The sequence below is a fragment of the Impatiens glandulifera genome, chromosome 1 (genome assembly GCF_907164915.1).
Source record: "Impatiens glandulifera chromosome 1, dImpGla2.1, whole genome shotgun sequence".
NCBI classification, from domain to species: Eukaryota; Viridiplantae; Streptophyta; class Magnoliopsida; order Ericales; family Balsaminaceae; genus Impatiens; species Impatiens glandulifera.
This window is the reverse complement of record NC_061862.1, coordinates 156,560,667-156,583,857: the sequence shown is the minus strand read 5'-3', so window position 1 is coordinate 156,583,857 and position 23,191 is coordinate 156,560,667. Positions and strand designations below refer to the sequence as shown.

General features: G+C 24.9%; 1 non-coding gene and 2 pseudogenes across 1 annotated transcript; 1 reads left to right on the top strand and 2 right to left on the bottom strand.

The window, feature by feature from the left end:
- Nucleotides 1–3,934: 3,934 nt before the first annotated feature.
- On the bottom strand, nt 3,935–4,035 carry LOC124923137. The gene has a single exon (XR_007098151.1). It is a non-coding gene; the product is annotated as a small nucleolar RNA Z279/snoR105/snoR108 (small nucleolar RNA).
- Nucleotides 4,036–8,847: 4,812 nt separating this feature from the next.
- Nucleotides 8,848–12,615, top strand: LOC124912519 (annotated as a pseudogene).
- A 7,757-nt stretch (nt 12,616–20,372) lies between these two features.
- Nucleotides 20,373–22,491, bottom strand: LOC124912501 (annotated as a pseudogene).
- Nucleotides 22,492–23,191: the final 700 nt, after the last annotated feature.

Sequence of the window (23,191 nt, the reverse complement as noted above, 5' to 3'; positions counted from 1 at the left end):
TAATTATTATTATTATTATTATTATTTTTATTATTATTTTTATTATAACTTATTATTATTTATTATTATTATTAATATAATTTATTATAATTATTATATATTAATATTATTTATTTATTTATTATTATTATTATTTAATATTATTATAATGTATTATTATTATAATTTATTATTATTATTGTTTATAATAATAATTATTATTTATTATTATAAATTATATTGATATAAAATTATAAATATTTAATAATATATAAAAATTTAAATATTTAAGAAAAATATATTTAAAATTTTTCAAAAATTTTAATATCAGATAAAATAAAGGTAGGATTAAATATTTATTATTATTATATCGATGTGGTTGTCGTTGCATCATTCTTAAATATATGATTAATTAGTAATATTGAATCATTTTAATTTAGTGTTATTATTTCAATAATCCTAATAAAAAATTTATTATTATTATAAAATATTAAATAAAAATTAAATTTTAATCTTTTCATAACTAAACCTATTATTTTAAACAAAAATTTATTTTTTCAAATATCTCAGATCTTACGAAATTTTTACTAAATTTTAAATTTTAGAGAAATAATAATTATTATTTTTAATAAAATATAGATTATTATTATAATATATTATTATTATTATTATAATTTATTATTATTTTAATTATTATTATTATTATTTATTATTATAATTTATTATTATTTTTATTATTATTATTATTATAATTTATATTTACAATTATTATTATTATTTATTATTATTAATTATTATATTAGTATAAAATTATAAATATTGAAATATTTAAGATTCAAACCTTATAAAAATAAATTTAAAATTTCAAAAATTTCAAAATTATAAAAATATAAATTATATTAATATAAAATGATAAATATTTAATAATATATAAAATTGATATATTTATGATTCAAACTTTATAAAAAAAATATTTTAAAAGTTGTAAAAAAATAAAGCTAATTGAATTTTCTATAAAAAAGAATTTTTAAAAAAACTAAATTAATTATTTATTATTATAATTATTTAATATTATAATTTATTATTATTATTATTATTTATTATTATTATTATAACTTATTATTATTATATATTATTATTATATATTATTATTATTATATATTTTTATTTTTATTATTATTTATTTTTATTATTTATTATTAATTTATTATGTTTTTTATATTGTTATTATTTATTATTATTATTATATATTATTTTTTTTATTTTTATTATTATTTATTATTATTATTATTTATTATTAATTTATTATTATATATTATTATTATTATTATTTTTTATTTTTATTATTATTTATTATTAATTTTTATTATTATTTATTATAATTTATTATTATTATATATTTTTATTATATATTTTTATTATTATATATTTTTATTTTTATTTTTTATTATTATTTATTATTATTATATATTATTATTATTATTATTAATATATTATTACTTTTATTATAAATTATATTAATATAAAGTTATAAATATTTAATAATATATAAAAATTGAAATATTTAAGATTCAAACTTTGTTAAAATAAATTTAAAATTTCCAAAAATTTCAAAATTATGAATAATAAAGGTAGGATTTAAAATAATTCTGGTATTGACATATTTTATATATTTTAATAATTAATCTTCAAATTACTATTTTATTTATTTATGACTTTAAATTTGAATGGGTTGATTTTGCCTTTTTTTCATAATTTTTTATTCAGTCAATTTCAAAATTTTCATTTAATTTAAGGATGAAATATTTTTTTTTGTATAATGTTAATAAAAATGGTATAATAATAACACAGTATTAAAACAAAAAAATACATGTACCAAATATAAAAGTTATCACATAAAAAGAGTCTTATATAAAATTGTCTTTTTATTATTAATATATATATTATATATATTGAATAATACAAAATAAAATAATAATCATAAAAAAGTAATAAAAATAATATATATATATATATATAAATTAAAAAATATTTTTTAATTATTTATATCTCATTAAATTACATTACTAAACTCTGTAACTAAAGTAGAAAAACAATTGTTTTTAAATCAGTAATGTCACGCCTGACTAAAAAATAATCGATAAGTCTTTGCACATTAGAAGAGGATTAAACTGAACGTAAATAACCTCTTTTCAAATGATGTCCTAAACTGTGAAAAACAATTTATCATTGGATGAAAGTCAGTTCAAACAAAAATTGTAGAGTAGAAAAATTTTAAAAACAAAGTGAAAAGTAAAACAAGAAAGTTATTATTTATAAAAATTCTCAACAAACACTAAAAAAAAATGGAACCATTATTTTGTATAAATAATTGATTATATAATCAGGCCAAAAAATTTCCATGGTGTGAGAGTGATGATATATTTTTTGGTTGGCGTACCAATGTAATGAAATCATGATATATTTTTTGGTTGGTGTGCAATCTCAATTTCACAAATCTATAAACTTCAATGTTGAATTAGTTTAATGAAATTACAAACTGTGTCGATATTAAGTTTAATGAGAAACCAAAGGGATTAAATGAATACAATAGTAGGAAAGCAGTGAGCATGCTGTAGCTAACCCACGTCATTCAATTTGTAGGTGGTCAAACAAATACATGTATAAAATGAAGTCATTTTGTCTATCCCAATCATATTCACCATCAGATTCGGCCCTGAATTGTGGACTACCCCAACCCTGATAAAACAAATGTCGATTCAAATTCATAACCAAACAAAAATAGACTAGTTCTTATCTCGAACCACTAAGTTACAACACTTTATATTTAAAATTACAACAAATTTAATAAAAATATCTTATTATTTTTAATAAATTGACTACCTTATTTACTCAATATCAACCCTGCTCACCTCTTTATCAGGTAAGGTGAACAGTGACCAAGTTAAAGTTGCTGTTATTTTATCACACAAACTAAATCCTCCTTCCATTCGATAAAACCTCATCTCTAGCTAGTTTCATGATAAAGAAATTAACTTTTTTTTTATAGAAAACAGTACATATTACACACAAAAATCTAATATTGCTAGACATGAACAACTTTAACATCAACATTTGAGTCGTGGACTCCAAACATTTCTTACGTTCGATAGAATAAAACTAAATTCAATTCCTACATTTCTTCCTGCAAAATAGCACAGTAGCTCATAGGACTTATTAAGGTTAATTAAAAAAATTGTTTTCAGCTTATCAAATCTAAAAATTTGAATTTCTAACCTCCTACCAGCTCATCAACTCAGATAAAACTTCAACTCTAGCTAGTTTCCTAATAAAGAAATTGACTCTTTTATAGAAAACAGACATTACACAACACAACAACAACAAAAAGATAATATTGCTAACATAAACAAACTCCAGTTTCCCATTGTAGTATATTTGTTAGATCCAATTAATAAAACTAAAATTATAATTCTTTTGTTAATGGACAGACAATACATGAAAATGTGTGATAAATAACTTTAAATAAAATATATAAATATGCTCCAAGAGAATTTTTCAAATGCACAGCAATTTAATATTATTGCATAGTTTTTTAGTTAATTGTATACATGTTTAATATTATTATATAAATACACAATATTAAATAAAATTTTGTGAATTTCAAAACTGTAAAGTAAAATTATAATTATACTTAAGATTGATAGTTAAAGTATTTTAATAAAGTTGTGTTAATTATAATAAGTTATATAATGATATAAAAACATTTTATCTATTTTTGACATAACAAAAATTATAAATATTTTTTTTAATAAAAACTTTCACAAATTTATTAAATTTTCTTATAAGACCAATTAAAAGAATAACTAATTAATAATATATATAATAAAAATAAAAGATTTTAAAAAGTATATTAAAAACATTTTTAAAAAATCAAAAAGAAAAATAATAAAGTGTAGGAATCAGATGGTTATAAATTAGGGTGCCCAATTGTCGTAACCAGGCTTAGGCAGACACCCTTCACGCAAATTGCGAGATTTTGACCACTCATCATATCCCGATTGCTGCCTGAAGGATCATATTCTCTTATATATTCAAACCTGTATATTTATAAATTCCATACCTTGCTTCAACTTGTTTTCTGTCCGATGTGGGACAGACATTTTCATCTTCTTTTTAATTAATAAAGATTTTTCTCTATTATTCACTAGCAAATGTTATAAATTTTTATCAACGTTTATGTTTTTACTTAATATGAATATTTTATTGATTTCATATTTATATTTATTTCAACAAATTAATTAAGTATATATATCTTTAAATAATATTTTTTAATATAAAAAACTAGAATATGTCATATAACATTAATTTCAATTAATCTTATTTATGACTAAAGAGAGATTTTATCAGGATAATTCATAATAATAAATAGTTTTACATATTAATTTTCAAATTTAAATATAATTGTTATTTATTTTAAAAATAAATTAATTAAAGAATGATTTAAGTTTTAAAGCACTCAATAATATATATATATATATATATATATATATATATATATATATATATATATATATATATATATATATATATATATATATATATATGCATTGTTTTGAAAACACCCAAGGTCATTAACCCTATTTTTTTTATACCTAACCGAATTTTAATTAAATTTACAAGTAAACACAGCTGTACAACATTGTCATTAGATTGAAGAAATATTTCTAATTCAAGTTGTCCATCAACACCTGAACTTTGTCATCATTTATAAAAGAATTTACATTCTTATTATATAAAAACAAAATAAGAAAAATAAAGTTTCTTTTAGATACTTTAAATAATATAAACTAATATTACAAACTAATCTCAACCTAAGAACACTGGACAGATTTAAAGTTTGGATTGACTAACACCACCATATATATATATATATATTTGATTTTTTTTTTTAAATTGAAGAACTTCAAATTTAGTCTTTTAAATTTTTTTATTATCATCTAAACTAACTTAATGAGTTAATAAATTTTATTTGGAATTATTATTATATTAATATTTTTAATTAAATTTGTTTATTTAGTTGTTTTAAAATTAATTAAAAAATACTGAATATGTATTATTGAAAATATAGAGTTGAATATCAAAATAGTTGTGAAATTAACCTAATATGTGATATATTCGGTCCGCCGGATATATGGTCTGGGATTGAGTATAAGACTTAGTACGATCATATTTAAATTTATCTAAAAATTTGACGCAATCCGTTTGTAATTATCCATAATTTATTATATTTATTTATGTTAGAGGTGACAATTCAGTTCGAATTGGCAGGTCAACGAGTTGAGTGATACTAACATAAACGTTTATGACATTTTAATAATTTGTGTCAAAATCTTTAATTTGAACCTGATTTATTTATTTGTAATCGACACAAACCTGAACCAATTGACTTAACTAAACTTGAACCCAATTTGATTTAACCTGATGTAATTAATATTACATATCTTTATTTCAGATAAAAATAATATCGACGCAAAAGAATAATGAAGTTATATCACAATAAACCAAAAAAGTAAGAGAGAGGAGTCATGAAACGAGGACCCAATTCTGAAAAGGAAAAGAAAGCTTCTAACTTTTTTGACAGGGCTAAAAATTGGAGCAAAAACGAGGAAAGAGTCAAGTTGAACCTTTAGAAAACTTAAAATTTGTGAGTAAAAAAGCGAATGAGTAGGAAAGGGGCAAACACAAAACCCAAAAAATAAAATTTTAATTTGGAAGGTCTATTTTGGGTCATTTCAGGTCGACCTGATTTTGACATGTTTATAATCAAGTTAAGAATACATGACTCAAATATTTTTTTTTGTTTGTATATTCGGATGGGGTCAAAAAAAATTACAGCCCTAATATCGGGAAATTTGATGAAATGACCCTAATAAAGCCTTTATTTTGGGAAATGATCTGTGCCTAATAAAACTTGCGAAAATGATCATTTCTCTTGTGTTATGACAAAAATACCTCGTCGACGCTGCGTCGCGTAAGGCGAAGGGATGACCTGATAATGTTTGCAAAAATGATCGTGTGACGCGAGATATTTTTTGTAAACATTATCACGTCACGCAAGGTCATTTTTGCAAACATTATCAAGCGTCGCGTAACGCGAAGGGATGACCTGATAATGTTTGCAAAAATGATCGCGTGATACGAGATAATTTTTGTAAATATTATCGCGTCACACATGACCATTTTTACAAACATTATCAGATCATCACATCGCGTGACGCGAATGGATATTTTTGTCTGAATGATCATTTATGCAAAGTTTATGACGCCGATCATTTTCCCAAATCAAGACATTATTAGGTCATTTCATCACATTTCCCCCAATGTCTGTCTACAAATCTGTCTCTCTCAATGTGTATGGTAAATAAAGAGCAAAGACACGCTTACTATCTATTTATTATTCTGTACCTTCGACCCGGGCATTCGACTTTTCAGAACCAACCACCACTACTTTGCGCTGGAAGAGTTGAGTGGCCCGAGAGCCTCTAAAAGATATAGGGGAGGCATTTGAACCTAATTCACCAACGTTACAGACCCGCAATGTATCAAATACCAATCGACACCATTATTCCAAAAGTCAAGGGTTTGGAGCATATACACATCTTTGGAACGCTCTAATCTCGTTTCGCCTCTCAATCTCCATATTACTACGAAACATGGCTACACATAATCGTTTGTAGATTCCGTATCAGATTACTGTGAAGCATATTACTACAACGATTATGTGCAAACATGTTTTGCAGTAATCTGGAGATAGAGCGGTAACGCTGTTTGCAATTGCGGAGCTATGCAGCGGGCGGGGTAGGGTTGCATTTCGCCTCTCAATCTTCATATTACTACAAAACATGGCTACACATAATCGTTCGTAGATTCCGTATCAGATTACTGTGAAGCATATTACTACGACGATTATGTGCAAACATGTTTTGCAGTAATCTGGAGATAGAGCGGTAATGCTGTTTGTAATGGCGGAGCTATGCAGCGGGCGGGGTAGGGTTGCAGCCCAGGGTAAGTTTCTAAAATTATATATATGTATGTATATATTTTAAGCAAATAAGTATTTTTTCAGATGGTGTTGTAGGTAAATTGTGTATTTTATTAAAATAAGATAAAATAGTTTTTATATTTCTTAATTTTAAATTAATACAATTATATTGATTCTTTTAAACGGTATATTAAATTGATTTGAGATATATTATTTATTCTTTTAAAACGGTTTATAGATATTAATATATAATCGTCATCTCGTGTAGTGTCTACTCACTATAATATATTTTTTACATTAATTTTGTATTTTTTTCTTTCTTATTTTCATGTTTTGTTTTGTTTTTATATTAGGGTTTAGGGTTATATAAATATAAATAATTTTTTATATTTTTTAATTTTAAATTATTTCAAAAAATTATAAAAAATATAAATTAATATTCAAAAACAAATTAATACAATTATATTGATTTGGGATATATCATTTGTTTTTTTTAAACGGTTTATAGATATTAATATTATATAATCGTCATCTCGAGTGTCTACTCACTTAATAATATATTTTTTATAACAATTTTGTATTTTTTCTTTTTTATTTTCATGTTTTGTTTTGTTTTTATATTCTCATCAAATTAGATTGAAATTCACTAAATTATAATTTAATATATTTTTTATTTATATAATAGTTTTCACTTATATAAAACTTAATTAATTTAATTTTTTACTATAATTTTTCTTTAACTATATAATTTTAAATGTATAAATTTGTTTTTAAATCGAGTGAATCTTATCACTTTTTAAATTTCGTATATTTATTTTATTTTAGTAAATGTGTTCGTAAAACGGTTCGAATTCAATTAATATGTTGACTTATTATCTGTAACAGTGTAATATATATAATTTTATAGTTCATAGGAAAAAAATTCCTTATAATATTTACCGTCCAGGGTAAAAAAAATTCCTAGATTCGCCCTTGGCTGTTTGATAAACATGTCCAACGAAAAAGAAGAATCGACGGACGCAGATCTAGCAGAAGAATCAAGATACGGAATCAGAGGGAGATGAACAAACAGCCTCTCACCATTCGTCTTCTGACTAAGTATAGGTAAACATGTTGAAGACATATTGTTGATGGTTTTGTTTTGGTTATGAATTTCTAGATTATTTGTAGTCAACTAAGTGTTTTTGCAGCAAGAATTGGATGTTATCTTTAAGGGATTAAGTGTAGGTTGTTTATTATCCCTCGGAATTTGAATGTTTCAGCAAGAATTGGATGTTCTTTAAGACCTATTTTTGTTTTTCTTTTCTAAATGATCTCAGATGAAAATAAATTTAAATTTTTAGGTAGGATATGATATTTGTTTGATGATTCTGAAGTTAGATGTGGCAAAATACTTAGCTCATAATCTAATGATCTCTTCCAAGGCTTCAAATATATCACATTGGGCCATTTTGTTAGCATTAATCTGATAAAATTGTGTTTGGTAATGAAACCTCTTAGAAAAGGGACAATGTTACAACTACAACATTGATAATTTCACAATGAGATTGAGACAAGTCCAAAAAATTTGGGACAAAATCCTATATTTTTAAATGAGCTCCAATTATACTTAATGAATGAATAACTTTTGGCTATTGGTGATTGGTTTGTGTTGAAAGGTTAGATAGTATCTTCTATTCTTGCTCTCAAATATTTTTCTATTACTTCACTTCCAAATTTCATAAATGCAAACTTCAAATGTACACTTATATAGATTTGAAAAGAAAGTCTTGCCCTTAATTCTCAAATAATCGGCCATGACATGAGTACATATGTTAATCTTTTACATGTCTAGAATTATAAATGTGTTGAAATCCAATGCAGAGTTCCTGGTTTCTGCTGCTGTTTCGGAATTCAAAGGTCCCAATATCTTTGGTGTAGTTCGTTTGGCTCGAGTTAGCATGGAATTGGCAAGAGTTGAGGCCAACTTCAGTGACTTTTCACCTGGTAAACATGCTTGGTCCATAAACGAGTATTGTGATTTGGCAAAAGGCCCGAAAAGCACTAGGAAAGTGTTCAATCCTAATCTTGATGCAAAAGAGGTCTTTATATGTCATTACTTTTGCTGCAATATTGAAACAAATACAATCTTCTTTATTTTTCGGTGTGAAAGAAAATCTTAGAGTTTCTGACCTAATTGACCGTTCAATAGTAGTGTATGCTGTAAAAATATTAACTAAAAATTTATTAAACCGTTAATTAGTTAGTTTGGTTAATTAGTTAGTATTGAACTCTTATATATATATATATATATAGGGAGATATATAATTGTTTGAAAACAACTTTGAATAATACAATTTCAGTTTACACTCATTTTTTTTCAAGATTTTAACATGGTATCAGAGCTTCAAGGTTAAAGGTTAAAGATCTTGGAGAGTTTTCTGCAACCTCTGTCGTGACCGAAAGAGCCATTGCCGGAGGGTTTTATTCTATATTCTATTAATATCGAAGAAAAGACTACTTTGTTTCTGTTTTATTTGAAGGACAAGAAAGTGAAATCACTCTGTTAGAAAATTTCAGTTGGTTCTTGTCTATTTATCTCAAGAAGAAAGACATTATTGGTGTGCGCTTTGGAATGGTTGAATAAGAAGAAAGAACAATGACCGTTGCGAATCCCACGGAGCGGTTTTAGATATATAATTTATTATAAGAAAGAACTGGCACAGATTCGAAGGAAACTCGAAAACCCGTAGCACCAACGAAAAATAAAGCGGCAGACTAAGCTAAGCAATAGAGTATCGCCTATACTATAAGTGAAGATGCTGGGATAAAGAGCAAGAGGCGCAACTATCAGGTAGTTGACTTGAAGCGTCTCGGATCGCCACGCCAAATAATTGTATCCGACGTATTAGGCTTCAGTACGGTTTCACTGAAAAGTGGATATGAGTGATGCTAAGATTCGACTGATGCCATACTTTCTTATAAGCAACTAAGATGCATAACCCTCCCTAGTTTAGAATCTAGAGGCATAAAGACCCACCCCCTTTCCATTCAAAGACCTTAATCCCCACCGTCCGTCGGATTGCTTTGGATGCTTCCTAGCAGTTTAAGAATCTGTAATCGGATGCTATCGAAGTACCTCGAGGAAGATGAAAGACATCGATTAGCATTAGTTGCAGGCTTTGATTCTTTATCCTCAATTCTCAAACAAATTGCTCCGATCATATTATCTTCTCTAATAATTTTGCTTCGATGGCTACATTAACAGCTGGTGTGATAATGAAACTCCTTAACGGGTTGAATTCCGGCTTAAAACCGACGAGCGAACACCGGAGCTCGCTTTTACAGGTGACGGATATCGTACCGGCCGATCTTGACGAAAAGAATCTTTGGCCAAAACATGGGTTTTACGTCAAGGTATCGGATTCATCCCATTCGATCTATGTTAGTCTTCCGTTTGAACAAGATGAACTAGTTCTTAGCAATAAGATTCAACTGGGTCAGTTCATTTACGTTGATCAACTAGATCCTGGTTCCCCTGTTCCAGTTGTGAAAGGTGCAAAACCAATTCCGGGAAGACACCCTTTTATAGGGACTCCTAAATCATTAATGGGTTTGAGAGAAAAAAGGTGAAACGAAGATTAGGAGTCATTTAAAGAAACCATCAGGTTCGAAAAGAAGTTCATGGGAACATTCTTGTTCAATTTCGTCTCCATTGGTGATGAAACCAGTTCCTCTTGATTTTGATCAGAGTACACCGGTGAAGAATAGTATATTTTCGATGTCTCCATTGTTGAGAGGACGCAAAGAAGGAAGCTTGACTGCATCTAGATCGTCTGTAGGCGGTGGAATTTTGTCAAAAATTGTGGAAAGTCCTGGTTTGGTAAGAAAAAGCTGCATCACGCCGTCTATATTGAAATTTCCAAGAAATAGGAGCGTTAACGAACGCGAATCGAGAATACCCAGAAACACATTCAACCCAACAACAACAACAACAAAAAAAGAAAGTCTCTAGCTCTTCTCCAATGAAATCAAGATCGGTAATTGAACCATTGTCTCCATCAATTCCTCAAGATATCAGTAGTTGTAACATGAATTTACCTAAAAACTGAGTATTCTCGGGAAGGAAGGTGTGCAACAAAGAGAAACAGCTCAAAGAGCTGCACTTCAAGCCCTAAGAGACGCCTCCGCCACCGAAAATTTAGTTCGATCGCTAAAATTGTTTTCCAATTTAAGTAAATCGGCTAAAGTGGAATCACCGGCCGCATGTTTCGATAAGTTTCTGGAATTCCATGGTCAAATAATGCAGGCAGTTAATGATATGGTATCCATCCAAACAGCAACTATGGTTCAAAATCATCCAGAAGAAGAATAATAAGAAGAAGAAATTAGAGGAGGAAGAAGATGATGATGCAGTGTAAAATAAAATTAAAGATGAATACAGTGGACCTAAGGCCGGGTTGACACCATATCTGCCTATGATGATGGAGAAAAAGGGGTTTCAATTCTCTGTTTTAAGTGCAAAGAAAAAGGATTAAAATCAGGTGATTCAATGACGTGTTCTAGTTGCCAAGGGGCTGGTCCATGATCTAGTAGATGCAACATCCCTGCAATGAATTCAGATTTTGGAAATTCAATATTATAGACCGACGATGGAAATAAAGTTGAAACTGTTGAGGATGATTCTCTTATAATCGTCGAAATAAAGGAGATTTGTCGATACGATTCGTCAATACCAAAAGAAATGCTAAATTGGCTTTTTTATAAAACAAAAACGAAAGCTGCAAAAGTTGAAAGCTGGTGGCTAATAAAGAAAAGATAATTCATACTGGTTGTTGTGGATTGGACTAACGAAGATTGAGTTATCTATATTGGGTAGTTCGAAAAAAATAGAGCTTGCTGAATTGGGTTTGCTCGGCTGTCTATGTTGGGTAGCTGGAAAAAAATGGAGCTTCCTGAATTGGGTTTGATCGGCTGTCTATGTTGGGTAGCTGAAAAAAAATGGAGTTTTCTGAATTGGGTTTGCTCGGCTCTCTAAATTGGATAGCTAAAAAATGAAGCTTGCTGAAGACGATGGCTGCATGATCATAGCTTGATGTTTCATCGACTTATTTTGTCAAGGTGAAATTTTGTTTCTACTACGTTTCTCCTTGAGGGGAGGATGTAAAAATATTAACTAACGGTTTATTAAATTGTTAATTAGTTAGTAATTAATTAGTTAGTAATTAATTAGTTGTTTATTAAACCGTTAATTAGTTAGTAATTAATATATATATATAGATAGATATATAGATATATAGATATGTAATTGTTTGAAAATAACTTTGAATAATACAATTTCAGTTTACATTCTTTTTCTTCAAGATTTTAACATAGAAGACAAGTCGGATACAGGCCTTTCTGCAGCAGTTGTAGCGAGAAGTGCGGGTGTGGATGATAACTACAAAAAGCTGTGTACTTGTGATGGCACCACGATCTGGGAAGCAACTAATCACGATTTCGCTACTAGCAATGTATGATCCCGATTCTTGAATAATTCTGACTGTCTAGGTATGTTGTATCAAGGTATGATGTTGTATCATGATTACTAAAGTGAGGAAGTGTTAATAGTATAGAATTAATGCATGTATTGTCTCTTTGGGAATCTTGAGATGTTTGAGATAATGAAATGAGGAGATTACATATAATTATCAAAAGGGAATCCAATATTAAGATACACATAAGTTATCTTCAACTAAGAGGTTTATGTACAAATATTTTCCTAATTTTTCAAACTTTCAAGCCTTTGAAAGGAAAATTTAAGAGAGTCCATGAACATTAGGTTACAGTTTAGGGGTTGTTTCACTATCTTATTTAACAACACATATGCCGTGATTTCCTATTTAAGTAGTTATCTTCTTTTTACAAAAATGAGTTATAAGAGAAGAGATATTCAATAAGAACCACAATTGATCCATTAAAAAAATTGTTTTAGATTTTCAAATCTAAAAAATTAAAATTGCAACAAAATAAACAAACTTACTATTGTTTCTTGGATTGGGGTGAACAATAATTATATATTTCATATCTTCCTTCAACTTGTTTTCCTGTCCAATGTGGGACAACATTTTTATCTCTTTTTAATTTAAAGTATACTTCTCTTATTAATTCAGGCCAAAGAAAAACTTTTAACAAAATTATTAATATGAATGTTTTATTCATTTTCAGAATGACTTCGTATTTATTTTTATTTTAACCATTTCATACAAAAATATATTTTTTAATTTTCTTAACATTAATATTATGACTACATTTTTTATTACAAATATATTATTTAATCGTTAACTAGTGTGATTAGATATATTTTAGGACCGTTCTCAAATTTAAATATAATTATTATTTATTTATTTTAAAACAAAATAATTAAAGTTAAAGTGTGATTTAAGTTTTAAATCACCCAATAACAATGATATAATGAAGTTAGTCTCTTTTATTTTTTTAAGTTAACACGATATTATTATGATCACATTTCAATTTAAAGTGTTCTTAGTGGTTTCAATATTTAACCTTTAATATTTTAAATACAACTTTCATTTCAAAAATTTTATTGGGATAACTCATTTTTCTATCGTCATGCCTTAATTAGTAATTTGGTACACAATTAATTTAAAAAAATATTTTCAACTTATCATATCTAAAAATTTGAATTTCTGACCAAATAAATTACCAAACTTCAGTTTCCCATTGTAGTATATTTGTTTAGATCCAATTAATAAAACTAAAATTATAATTCTTTTATTCATGGACAATACATGAAAATGTGTGATAATATTTTTTCAAATAAAATATTTGAAAATGCTCTAAGAGAATTTTTCAAATGCACAACAATTAAATATTATTGCAAATGAACAACATCTGAGATGAAAATAAATTGGAAATTTTAGATAGGATAGATATTTTTTTTTTGATGAATTTGAAGTTGGTTGTGGCAAAATATTTGGCTCATAATCTCATGACCTTTTCTGAGGTTCAAGTATATCACATAATGGCCATTTTGGTAGGCCATTTTGATAGCTTTAATCTGATAAAAATGTAGTACTTGGTAATGAAACTTCTTTAAAAAATAATAATATTTCAACTGCATCATTGATAATTTCACATGTGAAAATTAGTCTTACTTTCTTCTAATTTTAGAGAACATTTTATACACAAATTGATCTTTGAATAATTAGTACAATATTTTTTTCATTTAAGAATATTGAAAGATAAGTGAATTAAATTTCAAAAAGTGAATAAGGGAGCTTGATAAAAAAAATTATGGCAACTTATTTAAAATAAAAAAAAACTCATTCTAACGCTTTGTTGCTTTCCCAAGATCTAGTAGATGAATAGATGAATTCACAAATAATGTTTTGTAAACATAATTAACTTATCTTCTTTTTGCAAAATAAGTTATAAGAGAAAAGAGATTAGATAAGAACAATAAGTGATCCATTAAAAATATTGTTTTACCTTTTCAAATCTAAAAAATTGAAAATGCTACCAAATAAACAAATTTGGAGTTTTCAAATTGAGGTTAACAATAGATTTTTCTAGATCCAATTAATAAAATCTAAATTAAAAACATTTTGTTAATGGACAATACATGAAAATGTGTGTTGTTAATTTTTTTTTAATAAATGGTTTGAAAATGCTATAAGTTTTCAAATGCATACATACCAGTTTAATATTATTGTATAAACAAGTATCATTTTTCCTTATATTAAGTATTTTTTTATTTAAAATGAGAACTTTGAGTTTTCTTTTAGTTATATTATTATGAATAGTATTTCTCCTTTTCAATTATATTGAGTTATGTTTTGTATTTATTTTATTTTTTCTAATTAATATAAATTTAATTATAACAAATATTTATACTTATTTTAAATTACAAAGTAGTCTCTTGTGTTTTAAATTAATATTTTTGGACTAAATTAAATTACACTTGTTTGTGCTGAGTTGCTTTATACCTATAACATAGTTTTTACATTTTTTATTTCACTAATAGTATGTGAATTTTAGAGGTAAAATTAATTGAGTTGAAATGTATCAATTAGTTTAAAGATATTTCTGCAAAGTATTTTTAAAAATTTAAAATATTTTCCTTTCAAAATTTTCATTGTAAAATGTATGAATTTTTTTTATTTATTACTTAACATTGGTTTATTTTGCATTGAATGATATTCATATATTATGTATAATGTATTAACAATAGTTTAACTTTATTGACTTTATACTATTACTGTTTTGGTATTAAAATTAAGCTGACACCTGTTTTCTTGCATAAACTATTTTGCATAGGGGAGGTAGAGTTTGAAACCTAGTAACATCTAGAACATTTTAGGAGATATACATGAAAGTCTCGTGTCTTTGGGTTTTAGTCACCCCATTTTACTGACCGTGACATTTTCTCTACTTAAAGTCTTCGTCTTCGACACGACCTTAGACCGGTACTCGGTTCATCCTATGACTTTAAGTTTTCCAATTTAGAGAAAATGCAAACATAAGTTACATATTAATGTTCAAGATGAAAAATATTTAAGCATTTATTCAACATATAACTTAATAAATTCAAATTTTTTGTTTTCTTTAAAGGGAAATGATTTGTTTTGTAGTATGAACTGAAAAAACGATCCTTCTCATTTTACCGAATCGATTCGAAAGAATAAATTAGTAACCAACAGGAGAACCAAGTCAGATGCGCATGCGGATAGACTAAACTGTTACTCACCAAAACAAACCTGTTTTGAGAGCTTGATTTTTTAAGAAATAATAATGTTTTAACTTTATACACTTGGTATTTCTATTAGTTTCGAAAAAGAAATAAAGAATGAATAGCACTTAAGTTATATATATTCTAAGTAGACCAGCACTTATTGAAAATTTTCCATTGTTGTTTTAGGTATTGTTTATTTGTTGGTATTTAATTTCGTTTAGATCATTATTTTAAAAAAAATTCAGAAAAAGTTGAATGTGAGTTTGTATATAATAGGATCGAATATCTAAAAAAATGTCAAATTCATCTAATAATATCTGATATACAATTTGTCGGTGGTGGTAGTGAAGTACTCATTTTTAAATCCAATTTTCATTTTAATACATTGACTCTGAATTCGACCTGTATCTCTATTTGTATCTCATCTCCGATTCATCGGGTACCTAATCCCGACGGGTACTCGATTAAAATATTAATTTATATTTAATATTTTCTAAATATACTAAATAAATAAAAATATTAATTTGCTTTTATTAATTATTACATATTAGAGTTTAACCAAATTAAGATTAGTAATTTGAAAATAGAAAATGAAAAGTGAGTAGAGAGAAGATATTTTGTTATTAAAAAAATAAAAATTAAGAGTTATAAGAGAAAAATTAAAATGATGTTAGAGTGAAAGATAAATATGAGTGAGAAATAAATTTATAAATGTAATGACTCCATTTGAAAAGTTATTATCAACTTCAATAAATAAATAAATAAATATATATATATATCATCTAAATTAATTATTATTATTATTATTATAAATTATATTGGTATAAAATTATAAATATTTAATAATATATAAAAAGTGAAATATTTAAAATTCAAAATTTATAAATAAAAAATTCAAAATAAAAATTGAATTTTCTGTAAATGTAAAGAATTTGAAAAATCAAATTAAATATTTATTATCATTATTATTATAATTTATTATTATTATTAATGGGAACAACCTTCTTCAAGATTTAAAAAACTAAATTAATTATTTATTATTATTTTTTTATCAATATTATTATTATTATAAATTATATTAGTATAAAATTATAAATATTTAATAATATATAAAAATTGAAATATTTAAGATTCAAACTTTATAAAAAAAATCAAAATTTATAAATTTATAAAAAAAATAAATTGAATTTTTTGTAAGTTTGAAAAACCAAATAAAATATTTATTATTATTATTATTATTAATTAGTGACTATAATTGACGTTATACAAATATAAATTATATTGGTATAAAATGATAAATATTTAATAAAATAGAAAAATTGATATATTTATAATTCAAACTTTATAAAAAAAATTAAAATTTTTCAAAGTTATAAAAAATTAAAATTGAATTTTCTGATTTTGAAAAACTAAATTAATTATTATTTATTGTTATTATTATTTATTATTTATTATTATTATTATTTATTATTATTATAATTATTAGATATTATTATTATTATAATTTATTATTATTAATTTTATTAATATAATCTATTATTATTATTATTATATATTATTATTATAATTATTATATATATATTATTATTTATTATTATTATTTATTTATTTATTTATTATTTATTTTTATTATTATTTATGATTATTATTATAATTTATTATTATTATTTATTATTCTTATAATTATTATATATTATTTATTAATATTATGTATTTATAAATTTATTATTATTATTATAATATACTATTATTTATTATAATTTATTATTATAATGTATTATTATTTATTAATATTATTATTATAATATATTATTACTATTATTATTTATTATTATTATAATTTATTATTATAATGGATTATTATTTATTATTATATTTTATTATTATTATTTATAATAAGTATTTTAAAAAATTTAAGAGAAAATAATTTTTATAAACAGATAAACCAATATATAATAATTAACAAAATTCATACTAAAAGAAATAAAATTTTAAAAGAAATTATTATAATTATAATGTATTAATATTATTTATTATAATTTATTATTATAATGTATTATTATTGTTATTATAATGTATTATTATTATTTATTATTATTAGAATTTATTATTATTATAATTATTATATATTATTTATTAATATTATGTATTTATCAACTTATTATTATTATTATAATGTATTATTATTTATTATTATTATTATTTATTATTATATTGTATTATTATTATTATTATACTTTATTATTATTATTATTTTTAATTATTATTTTTAAAAATTTAAGGGAAAATAATTTTTATAAACTGATAAACCAATATATAATAATCAACAGAATTCATATTAAAAAATAAAAATTTAAAAAAAATAAATAAATTATTTATTTATTATTATTAATTTTATTAATATTATTAATATAATTTATTATTTTTTTATTATTATAATGATAACTTATTATTATTATTATTTATTATTATTATAATTTATTATTATTATTATTATTTATTATTATTATTAATTTATTATTATAATTATTATTTATTATTATTATAATTTAGTATTATTATTATTATAATTTATTATTATTATTATAATTTATTATTATTATTATAATTTAGTAATATTATTATTATAATTTATTATTATTATAACTTATTATTATTATAATTTATATTTATATTTATAATTATTATTATTTATTATTATTATTATTATAATTTCTTCTTATTATTATTTATATTTATAATTATAATTATTATTATTATTTATTATTATTATAATTTATTATTATAATTTATTATTATAATTATTTATTATTATTTTTATAATTTAGTATTATTATTATTATAATTTATTATTATTATTATTATTTATTATTAGTATTATAATTTAGTACTATTATTATTATAATTTATTATTATTATAACTTATTATTATTATTATTTATTATTATTATTATTTATATTTATAATTATTATTATTATTTATAATTATAATTATAATTATAATTATAATTATTATTATAATAATTATTATAATTTATTATTATTATAATTTATTATTATTATTATTTATTATTACTTTTATTATTTATTATTATAAATTATATTAATATAAAATTATAAATATTTAATAATATATAAAAATTGAAATATTTAAGATTGAAACTTTGTTAAATATTTAGATTTATGTTGTTTGTTTATTATTGGTATATTTGATTTTAAACAAGAGTGAGTTGTTTGTTTATGGATATGTTGTTTGTTTATATATATATATATTCTATCTGATATTATTTGTTAGATTTGTGTTGTTTAATTATGTTTAAAGTCAAAATTAATTCACGCAAATTTAGTTGCAGCAAATAAAACGATGTTTCTTCTACAATTACATCATTTATAAAATATAAATTATATTGGTATAAAATGATGAATATTTAATAATATATAAAAGTTGATATGTTTATGATTCAAACTTTATAAAATTAAATTTAATTTTATTAAAAAATTTAAAAGTTGTAAAAAAATTAAGCTATTTAAATTTTTTATAAAAAAAATAAAATAAAAACTGAATTAATTATTTAATATTATTATTATAAAATGGACGCCTCTTTTAGATCTCATCATGGGTTAAGCCCGGAAGAAAATTTGTTTTATACATAAAGATATGCTGTAAGGACATTCACCTCTACATTCTCAATTTTTTTGAAATATTTGAGTTTGAGAAAGATCACTAATCACGAGCCTTTAAGAAGATTATAGAAATTTCTTGACCAATTCTTATACCAATAGCATGAAGATTGAAAGAAAAGTTGAAATTAGTTTATCTCATTTCACGAACATCCTATGCATGTACATCCTATGCATGTGTATGATAGCGAGATAAAGTCATTCTTGTTCTTCACCCCATGTACTAATGACTTGAGATGATGTTAAACCACTAGTAAATGAAAAGATCGATTGCGTTTCAAGCAATAAAAATTGAAACATCCAACGTTATGATTGGAAATCTAAAGAAACTAGAATTGAACACCACAATAACACATAAATAGCATAGTAATATCTCCTTAATCACTTTATCCTATGATATTGAAGGGTAAAATATAGGAGCTATTTAGGATAAATGTTGAATTTAACATCTGAATTCTTTAATTCTAAAATATCAATTAAAAGTCTCTTATATGTCAATTAGCAAAAAAAAAATATGTAAAAAAAGTTTAATAACTATCCTCGATTATTAGGTTTGATAACAAGATTCATTTTTCAAGTTCACAAACCTACATACTACACCAATGTTTGAAGTTTAATGAGAAACGAAAGAAATAAAAAGGGTTAGAAGAATCCACTGAAATAAAAGAAAAATAATGAGCAAAAGTTGTAGCTATTAGTCAATCAAAAGCAATTCTAACTCATAATCAAAAGTTGTAGCCATTAGTCAATCAAAAGCAATTCTAACTCATAATCAAACAAGTTATATGCTATTAACTATTCAATAAGAAAAAAAAATATATGTACACAAATTTTAATAATTATCTCGATTATTATTATTAGGTTTGATAACAAATTCTTATCTCAAGTTCATAAATCTGCAAACTGCGTCAATGTTGAAGTTTAATGAGAAACTACAAACTGTGTCGACATTAAAATTTAATGAGAAACAAAAAGGGTTAAAGGAATACACTGGAATAGAAGGAGCAGTGAGCAAGAAAAAGTTGTAGCTAACCGAGTACCCACACCATTCAATTTGTAGGTGGTCAACAAATACATGTATAAAATGACCAGAAGTAGATTTTTCACTGCCTGTAAACAAAAAAAAAAACTAATATTGCTAGACATGGATATGATCAAGGGATAGAGAAACTACCTCTAGTCAAACAGAAGTAGATTTTTCACTGCATGCCTGTAAACAAAGATGGTGTCTCCTCTCCCTTCTTCATTGCCTGTAAAAACACAACCAATGCTGATTAACCTTTTGCCAATCCAGAACAATGTTCCTCTTCAAGTTTTGCCAATCCAGGGAAGAAGGAGACGTCTCTTGACCTTTATCAGGAGTGAGAACAACTTTAAGTTGCATCCTCCTCCTGAAGAGAAATTGACTTCGACAACCTGCAATTCTGCATCGACTGTATCTAACATAATAACCTGAAATAGACACAGCAAGCAAAAGCATGACTATATCATTAATTAGAAAACAGGCACCACCACCACATTATACAAACTTACATAATATGCACAGCTTCTTGGAGGACTAATTTTCAAAAGAAGCCCTCAAGTTTTCCAATATCTCTCGGTGATACTCAGCATTGTTAAAATTTTGAAGAAAAGTGAACAAGAAATTGTATTATTGAAAGTTGTTATTCAAACATTACATGTCTCCCATTATATATGAATTCAATACTAACTAATTAGTTACTAACTAATTAACGGTTTAATAAACCGTTAGTTATTATTTTTACATCCTCCCCTCAAAGATAAACGTAGTAGAAACAAAGTTTCACCTTGATAAAACAAGTCGATGAAACATCAAATTACGATCATGCAGTCATCGTCTTCAGCAAGCTTCATTTTATTTTTAACTATCCAATTTAGACAGTCGAGCGAACCTAATTCAGAAAACTCCATTTTTTTTTCAGCTACCCAACATAGACAGCCGAGCAAACTTAATTCAGAAAACTTTATTTTTTTTCAGCTACCCAACATAGACAATCGAGCAAGCCCAATTCAGCAAGCTCTATTTTTTTCGAACAATCCAATATAGATACCTCAATCTCCGTTAGTCCAATCCACAACAATCATCATGAATTGTATTTTTTTTTTCATTAGCCACCCGCTTTCAACCTTTGCAGATTTTGTTTTTTTTTTGTTCAAAGAAAGCCCATTTATCATTCTTTTTGGTTTTGACGAATTTTGTCGATAAACCACTTTTTTTTTCGATAACAAAGGAATCGCATTCGTAACTTCAATTATACTATTTTCTTCTTCCCTTCGATCAGCTTCTTAACCCAATCGCACAAGAGAAACCATCAACTCCATTATCTCATTATCCACCCACCCGATTCTCCTTCATCAGTGATATGCACTGACCATGTTAAATTGAGAGACACATTCCTGTACTTGTCAATACAAAGGAGTCCCTCATCAGTTAGAATCTGAGCACTACATAGATCCAAGAATAAAAGTTGGGTTAATGAAGATAGAACTTTATAAGAATCATCATTAAAGCGCGAAAGTGCATAGAGATTCAAGCTGCATAGAGAACAACAATTTAGCAATATGTACTGTAAGCCATCATCTGTTAGCTTTATGCATCAAGTGAGATTCAAATGATTCAAATTACTATAGTTGTCAGCAATAATTTTTATGCCTTTGTCCGTTATGTTATTGCATCCACTCAAGTTCATATCAACTATGCGTTTGCAACTCTTCACCAAAAGCTTTATGGATTGATCGGTAACCCTCAAACTCAAGTAGATGGAAAATACTTTCAAATTTGAACATGCAGCTGTGATAACTTGGATTCCCTTGTCAGATATCTTTTGACAGACATTCAAATTTATAAGCTCCGGAATTCCAAGAAAATTTGAGTATTTGCTTCTAAGGATATCAAGATGTGTGTCTTCAATATCTTGATCAAATTCAAGGATGATTTGTTTCACATTTCTGTACAATCTTCTTGAGAACTCAGGGTATTGTTTAGCGGTTCCAGGCGTATTGTTCGTCTTCCTCTCCCTTTGCCTCATCTCTCTCTTCTTCCATTTTGTGTAACTCGATCATTGTTCTTTCTTCTTCTTCAGCCATTCGAAAACCTCCTCCAGAAAGTTCTCTATCAGTCTTGCAAGCAATCTAGAAAGATTTTCTTTATTTCAGGAGTAGTAAGAAGAATCTCATCTTGATCTTCTTCGTCAGTATTCTTGCTAATAGTTTCATTATCCCTCAAAACAAATATGTCATCAACATTTGAATCTCGTATATCTCCTTCTTCCATTTCAGAGTCACCACTTACTCTTCTTCTCCTCATCTTGATCTTGATCTTTTTCGCTACTTTTGCGAATTTCTTTCTTCTCTATCTTTTCGTCACCATTCTTGATTGTATCATCTCTATTATCAATGTCAACAAGCACCCAGTTCATCCGGCTTACTAACGTCAGCATTCTTGATTGCATCATGACCCATATTTTCAACAATGAAAAATCTCTCAATTATGTGCATTCAACTAATTCATCTTTCATTTATTCCACTTCTTCAATAGTAATAATACAATAAAACCCTCCACCAGTGGCTTCTCCGGCCACCAGCAGATGCAGCGGAAACTCTCCAAAATTCTTAATATTGATGCTCTGATACCATGTTAAAATCTTGAAGAAGAAGTGAACAAAAAATTGTATTATTGAAAGTTGTTATTCAAACATTACATGTCTCCCTGAATTCAATATTAACTAATTAACCAAACTAACTAATTAGTTACT